We start from the raw sequence: 7,832 nt of genomic DNA, 5'->3' as shown, positions 1-7,832 counted from the left end.
TGTACACGTGTGTGAGAGTGTCTGTGACAGTGTACGTGTGTGAGAGTGTCTGCGGCAGGATACGTGTGTGTGAGAGTGTCTGTGACAGTGTACGTGTGTGTGAGAGTGTCTGCGGCATGGTACGTGTGTGTGAGAGTGTCTGCGGCAGGGTACGTGTGTGAGAGCGTCTGTGACAGGGTACATGTGTATGAGAGCGTCTGTGACAGGGTCCGAGTGTGTGAGAGCGTCTGTGACAGTGTACGCGTGTGTGAGAGTGTCTGCGACAGGGTACGCGTGTCTGAGAGTGTCTGAGGCAGGGTACGCGTGTGCGAGAGTGTCTACGGCAGGGTACGTGAGTGTGAGTGTCTGCGACAGGGTACATGTGTATGAGAGTGTCTGCGGCAGGGTACGTGTGTGAGAATGTCTGCGGCAGAGTACGTGCGTGAGAGTGTCTGCGGCAGGGTACGTGTGTGTGAGAGTGTCTGTGGCAGGGTACATGTGTATGAGAGTGTCTGTGGCAGGGTACATGTGTATGAGAGTGTCTGTGGCAGGGTACGCGTGTATGAGAGTGTCTGCGGCAGGGTATGTGTGTGTGAGTGTCTGTGACAGGGTTAGTGTGTGTGAGAGTGTCTGCGACAGGGTACGCGTGTGTGAGAGTGTCTGAGGCAGGGTACGCGTGTGCGAGAGTGTCTGTGACAGTGTACGCGTGTGTGAGAGTGTCTGCGACAGTGTACGTGTGTGTGAGAGTGTCTGCGGCAGGATACGTGTGTGTGAGAGTGTCTGTGACAGGGTACGCGCGTGTGAGAGCGTCTGTGACAGGGTCCGCGCGTGTGAGAGCGTCTGTGACAGTGTACGTGTGTGTGAGAGTGTCTGCGACAGGGTACGCGTGTCTGAGAGTGTCTGAGGCAGGGTACGCTTGTGCGAGAGTGTCTGTGACAGTGTACGCGTGTGTGAGAGTGTCTGTGACAGTGTATGCTTGTGCGAGAGTGTCTGTGACAGTGTACGCGTGTGTGAGAGTGTCTGTGACAGTGTACACGTGTGTGAGAGTGTCTGTGACAGTGTACGTGTGTGTGAGAGTGTCTGCGGCATGGTACGTGTGTGTGAGAGTGTCTGCGGCAGGGTACGTGTATGAGAGTGTCTGCGGCAGGGTATGTGTGTGTGAGTGTCTGTGACAGGGTTAGTGTGTGTGAGAGTGTCTGTGACAGTGTACGCGTATGTGAGAGTGTCTGAGGCAGGGCACGCGTGTGCGAGAGTGTCTGTGACAGTGTACGCATGCGTGAGAGTGTCTGTGACAGTGTACGTGTGTGTGAGAGTGTCTGCGGCAGGATACGCGTGTGTGAGAGTGTCTGTGACAGGGTACATGTGTATGAGAGTGTCTGTGGCAGGGTACGTGTGTGTTAGAGTGTCTGCGGCAGAGTACGTGTGTATGAGAGTGTCTGCGGCAGGGTATGTGTGTGTTAGTGTGTCTGTGGAAGGGTACGTGTGTGTGAGAGTGTCTGTGACAGGGTACGCGCGTGTGAGAGCGTCTGTGACAGGGTACATGTGTATGAGAGTGTCTGTGGCAGGGTACATGTGTGTTAGAGTGTCTGCGGCAGAGTACGTGTGTTTGAGAGTTTCTATGGCAGGGTACGTGTGTATGAGAGTGTCTGCGGCAGGGTACGTGTGTGTGAGAGTGTCTGCGACAGGGTACATGTGTATGAGAGTGTCTGCGGCAGGGTACGTGTGTGAGAGTGTCTGCGGCAGGGTACGTGTGTGTGAGAGTGTCTGTGGCAGGGTACATGTGTATGAGAGTGTCTGTGGTAGGGTACATGTGTATGAGAGTGTCTGTGGCAGGGTACGCCTGTATGAGAGTGTCTGCGGCAGGGTATGTGTGGGTGAGTGTCTGTGACAGGGTAAGTGTGTGTGAGAGTGTCTGTGACAGTGTACGTGTGTGTGAGAGTGTCTGCGACAGGGTACGCGTATGTGAGAGTGTCTGAGGCAGGGCACGCGTGTGCGAGAGTGTCTGTGACAGTGTACGCATGCGTGAGAATGTCTGTGACAGTGTACGTGTGTGTGAGAGTGTCTGCGGCAGGATACGCGTGTGTGAGAGTGTCTGTGACAGGGTACGCGCGTGTGAGAGCGTCTGTGACAGGGTACGCGTGTATGAGAGTGTCTGCGGCAGGGTACGAGTGCGTGAGAGTGTCTGCGGCAGAGTACGTGTGTTTGAGAGTGTCTGTGGCAGGGTATGTGTGTATTTGAGTGTCTGCGGCAGGGTACGTGTGTGTGAGAGTGTCTGCGACAGGGTACATGTGTATGAGAGTGTCTGCGGCAGGGTACGTGTGTGAGAGTGTCTGCGGCAGAGTACGTGTGTTTGAGAGTGTCTGCGGCAGGGTACTTGTGTGTGAGAGTGTCTGTGGCAGGGTACATGTGTATGAGAGTGTCTGTGGCAGGGTACATGTGTATGAGAGTGTCTGCGGCAGGGTACGTGTGTGAGAGTGTCTGCGGCAGAGTACGTGTGTTTGAGAGTGTCTGCGGCAGGGTACTTGTGTGTGAGAGTGTCTGTGGCAGGGTACATGTGTATGAGAGTGTCTGTGGCAGGGTACATGTGTATGAGAGTGTCTGTGGCAGGGTACGTGTGCGTGAGAGTGTCTGCGGCAGGGTACGTGTGCGTGAGAGTGTCTGTGACAGGGTACATGTGTATGAGAGTGTCTGTGGCAGGGTACACGTGTGTGAGAGTGTCTGCGGCAGAGTACGTGTGTTTGAGAGTGTCTGCGGCAGGGTACGTGTGTATGAGAGTGTCTGCGGCAGGGTACGTGTGTGTGAGAGTGTCTGCGACAGGGTACATGTGTATGAGAGTGTCTGCGGCAGGGTACGTGTGTGAGAGTGTCTGCGGCAGAGTACGTGTGTTTGAGAGTGTCTGCAGCAGGGTACGTGTGTGTGAGAGTGTCTGTGGCAGGGTACATGTGTATGAGAGTGTCTATGGCAGGGTACGCGTGTATGAGAGTGTCTGCGGCAGGGTATGTGTGTGTGAGTGTCTGTGACAGGGTAAGTGTGTGCGAGAGTGTCTGCGGCAGGATACGTGTGTGTGAGAGTGTCTGTGACAGGGTACGCGCGTGTGAGAGTGTCTGTGACAGGGTACGCGCATGTGAGAGCGTCTGTGACAGTGTACGCGTGTGTGAGAGTGTCTGCGACAGTGTATGCGTGTGTGAGAGTGTCTGTGACAGTGTACGCATGTGTGAGAGTGTCTGTGACAGTGTACGCGTGTGTGAGAGTGTCTGTGAAAGTGTACGTGTGTGTGAGAGTGTCTGCGGCAGGATACGTGTGTGTGAGAGTGTCTGTGGCAGGGTACGCGTGTGTGAGAGAGTGTCTGTGGCAGGATACGCGTGTGCGAGAGTGTCTGCGGCAGGATATGTGTGTGAGTGTCTGTGACAGGATACGTGTGTGTGAAAGTGTCTGCGGCAGGGTACGTGTGTATGAGAGTGTCTGTGACAGTGTACGCGTGTATGAGAGTGTCTGCGGCAGGGTACGAGTGCGTGAGAGTGTCTGCGGCAGAGTACGTGTGTTTGAGAGTGTCTGTGGCAGGGTATGTGTGTATTTGAGTGTCTGCGGCAGGGTACGTGTGTGTCAGAGTGTCTGCGACAGGGTACATGTGTATGAGAGTGTCTGCGGCAGGGTACGTGTGTGAGAGTGTCTGCGGCAGAGTACGTTTGTTTGAGAGTGTCTGCGGCAGGGTACTTGTGTGTGAGAGTGTCTGTGGCAGTGTACGCGTGTGTGAGAGTGCCTGTGACAGGGTACGCGTGTGTGAGAGTGTCTGAGGCAGGGTACGCGTGTGCCAGAGTGTCTGTGACAGTGTACGCGTGTGTGAGAGTGTCTGTGACAGTGTACGTGTGTGTGAGAGTGTCTGAGGCAGGGTACGCGTGTGTGAGAGTGTCTGCGACAGTGTACGTGTGTGTGAGAGTGTCTGCGACAGGGTACGCGTGTGTGAGAGTGTCTGAGGCAGGGTACGCGTGTGCGAGAGTGTCTGTGACAGTGTACGCGTGTGTGAGAGTGTCTGCGACAGTGTACGTGTGTGTGAGAGTGTCTGCGGCAGGATACGTGTGTGTGAGAGTGTCTGTGACAGGGTACGCGCGTGTGAGAGCGTCTGTGACAGGGTCCGCGCGTGTGAGAGCGTCTGTGACAGTGTACGTGTGTGTGAGAGTGTCTGCGACAGGGTACGCGTGTCTGAGAGTGTCTGAGGCAGGGTACGCATGTGCGAGAGTGTCTGTGACAGTGTACGCGTTTGTGAGAGTGTCTGTGACAGTGTACGTGTGTGTGAGAGTGTCTGCGGCAGGATACGTGTGTGTGAGAGTGTCTGTGATAGTGTACGTGTGTGTGAGAGTGTCTGCGGCAGGGTACGTGTGTGAGAGCGTCTGTGACAGGGTACATGTGTATGAGAGCGTCTGTGACAGGGTCCGAGTGTGTGAGAGCGTCTGTGACAGTGTACGTGTGTGTGAGAGTGTCTGCGACAGGGTACGCGTGTCTGAGAGTGTCTGAGGCAGGGTTCGCGTGTGCGAGAGTGTCTACGGCAGGGTACGTGTGTGTGAGTGTCTGCGACAGGGTACATGTGTATGAGAGTGTCTGCGGCAGGGTACGTGTGTGAGAGTGTCTGCGGCAGAGTACGTGCGTGAGAGTGTCTGCGGCAGGGTACGTGTGTGTGAGAGTGTCTGTGGCAGGGTACGTGTGTATGAGAGTGTCTGTGGCAGGGTACGCGTGTATGAGAGTGTCTGCGGCAGGGTATGTGTGTGTGAGTGTCTGTGACAGGGTTAGTGTGTGTGAGAGTGTCTGCGACAGGGTACGCGTGTGTGAGAGTGTCTGAGGCAGGGTACGCGTGTGCGAGAGTGTCTGTGACAGTGTACGCGTGTGTGAGAGTGTCTGCGACAGTGTACGTGTGTGTGAGAGTGTCTGCGGCAGGATACGTGTGTGTGAGAGTGTCTGTGACAGGGTACGCGCGTGTGAGAGCGTCTGTGACAGGGTCCGCGCGTGTGAGAGCGTCTGTGACAGTGTACGTGTGTGTGAGAGTGTCTGCGACAGGGTACGCGTGTCTGAGAGTGTCTGAGGCAGGGTACGCTTGTGCGAGAGTGTCTGTGACAGTGTACGCGTGTGTGAGAGTGTCTGTGACAGTGTACGCTTGTGCGAGAGTGTCTGTGACAGTGTACGCGTGTGTGAGAGTGTCTGTGACAGTGTACGCGTGTGTGAGAGTGTCTGTGACAGTGTACGTGTGTGTGAGAGTGTCTGCGGCATGGTACGTGTGTGTGAGAGTGTCTGCGGCAGGGTACGTGTGTGAGAGTGTCTGTGACAGGGTACATGTGTATGAGAGTGTCTGTGACAGGGTCCGCGTGTGTGAGAGTGTCTACGGCAGGGTACGTGTGTGTGAGTGTCTGCGACAGGGTACATGTGTATGAGAGTTTCTGCGGCAGGGTACGTGTGTGAGAGTGTCTGCGGCAGAGTACGTGCGTGAGAGTGTCTGCGGCAGGGTACGTGTGTGTGAGAGTGTCTGTGGCAGGGTACATGTGTATGAGAGTGTCTGTGGCAGGGTACATGTGTATGAGAGTGTCTGTGACAGGGTACGCGTGTGTGAGAGTGTCTGAGGCAGGGTACGCGTGTGCCAGAGTGTCTGTGACAGTGTACGCGTGTGTGAGAGTGTCTGTGACAGTGTACGTGTGTGTGAGAGTGTCTGAGGCAGGGTACGCGTGTGTGAGAGTGTCTGCGACAGTGTACGTGTGTGTGAGAGTGTCTGCGACAGGGTACGCGTGTGTGAGAGTGTCTGAGGCAGGGTACGCGTGTGCGAGAGTGTCTGTGACAGTGTACGCGTGTGTGAGAGTGTCTGCGACAGTGTACGTGTGTGTGAGAGTGTCTGCGGCAGGATACGTGTGTGTGAGAGTGTCTGTGACAGGGTACGCGCGTGTGAGAGCGTCTGTGACAGGGTCCGCGCGTGTGAGAGCGTCTGTGACAGTGTACGTGTGTGTGAGAGTGTCTGCGACAGGGTACGCGTGTCTGAGAGTGTCTGAGGCAGGGTACGCATGTGCGAGAGTGTCTGTGACAGTGTACGCGTTTGTGAGAGTGTCTGTGACAGTGTACGTGTGTGTGAGAGTGTCTGCGGCAGGATACGTGTGTGTGAGAGTGTCTGTGATAGTGTACGTGTGTGTGAGAGTGTCTGCGGCATGGTACGTGTGTGTGAGAGCGTCTGCGGCAGGGTACGTGTGTGAGAGCGTCTGTGACAGGGTACATGTGTATGAGAGCGTCTGTGACAGGGTCCGAGTGTGTGAGAGCGTCTGTGACAGTGTACGTGTGTGTGAGAGTGTCTGCGACAGGGTACGCGTGTCTGAGAGTGTCTGTGACAGTGTACGCGTGTGTGAGAGTGTCTGCGACAGTGTACGTGTGTGTGAGAGTGTCTGCGGCAGGATACGTGTGTGTGAGAGTGTCTGTGACAGGGTACGCGCGTGTGAGAGCGTCTGTGACAGGGTCCGCGCGTGTGAGAGCGTCTGTGACAGTGTACGTGTGTGTGAGAGTGTCTGCGACAGGGTACGCGTGTCTGAGAGTGTCTGAGGCAGGGTACGCTTGTGCGAGAGTGTCTGTGACAGTGTACGCGTGTGTGAGAGTGTCTGTGACAGTGTACGCTTGTGCGAGAGTGTCTGTGACAGTGTACGCGTGTGTGAGAGTGTCTGTGACAGTGTACGCGTGTGTGAGAGTGTCTGTGACAGTGTACGTGTGTGTGAGAGTGTCTGCGGCATGGTACGTGTGTGTGAGAGTGTCTGCGGCAGGGTACGTGTGTGAGAGTGTCTGTGACAGGGTACATGTGTATGAGAGTGTCTGTGACAGGGTCCGCGTGTGTGAGAGCGTCTGTGACAGTGTACGTGTGTGTGAGAGTGTCTGCGACAGGGTACGCGTGTCTGAGAGTGTCTGAGGCAGGGTACGCGTGTGCGAGAGTGTCTACGGCAGGGTACGTGTGTGTGAGTGTCTGCGACAGGGTACGTGTGTATGAGAGTTTCTGCGGCAGGATATGTGTGTGAGTGTCTTTGACAGGATACGTGTGTGTGAAAGTGTCTGCGGCAGGGTACGTGTGTATGAGAGTGTCTGTGACAGTGTACGCGTGTATGAGAGTGTCTGCGGCAGGGTACGAGTGCGTGAGAGTGTCTGCGGCAGAGTACGTGTGTTTGAGAGTGTCTGTGGCAGGGTATGTGTGTATTTGAGTGTCTGCGGCAGGGTACGTGTGTGTCAGAGTGTCTGCGACAGGGTACATGTGTATGAGAGTGTCTGCGGCAGGGTACGTGTGTGAGAGTGTCTGCGGCAGAGTACGTTTGTTTGAGAGTGTCTGCGGCAGGGTACTTGTGTGTGAGAGTGTCTGTGGCAGTGTACGCGTGTGTGAGAGTGCCTGTGACAGGGTACGCGTGTGTGAGAGTGTCTGAGGCAGGGTACGCGTGTGCCAGAGTGTCTGTGACAGTGTACGCGTGTGTGAGAGTGTCTGTGACAGTGTACGTGTGTGTGAGAGTGTCTGAGGCAGGGTACGCGTGTGTGAGAGTGTCTGCGACAGTGTACGTGTGTGTGAGAGTGTCTGCGACAGGGTACGCGTGTGTGAGAGTGTCTGAGGCAGGGTACGCGTGTGCGAGAGTGTCTGTGACAGTGTACGCGTGTGTGAGAGTGTCTGCGACAGTGTACGTGTGTGTGAGAGTGTCTGCGGCAGGATACGTGTGTGTGAGAGTGTCTGTGACAGGGTACGCGCGTGTGAGAGCGTCTGTGACAGGGTCCGCGCGTGTGAGAGCGTCTGTGACAGTGTACGTGTGTGTGAGAGTGTCTGCGACAGGGTACGCGTGTCTGAGAGTGTCTGAGGCAGGGTA

This window comes from Brienomyrus brachyistius, unplaced genomic scaffold (genome assembly GCF_023856365.1).
Source record: "Brienomyrus brachyistius isolate T26 unplaced genomic scaffold, BBRACH_0.4 scaffold87, whole genome shotgun sequence".
In the NCBI taxonomy this organism is placed as follows: Eukaryota; Metazoa; Chordata; class Actinopteri; order Osteoglossiformes; family Mormyridae; genus Brienomyrus; species Brienomyrus brachyistius.
The sequence above is the reverse complement of the archived record's forward strand: the minus strand, read 5'-3'. Positions refer to the sequence as shown.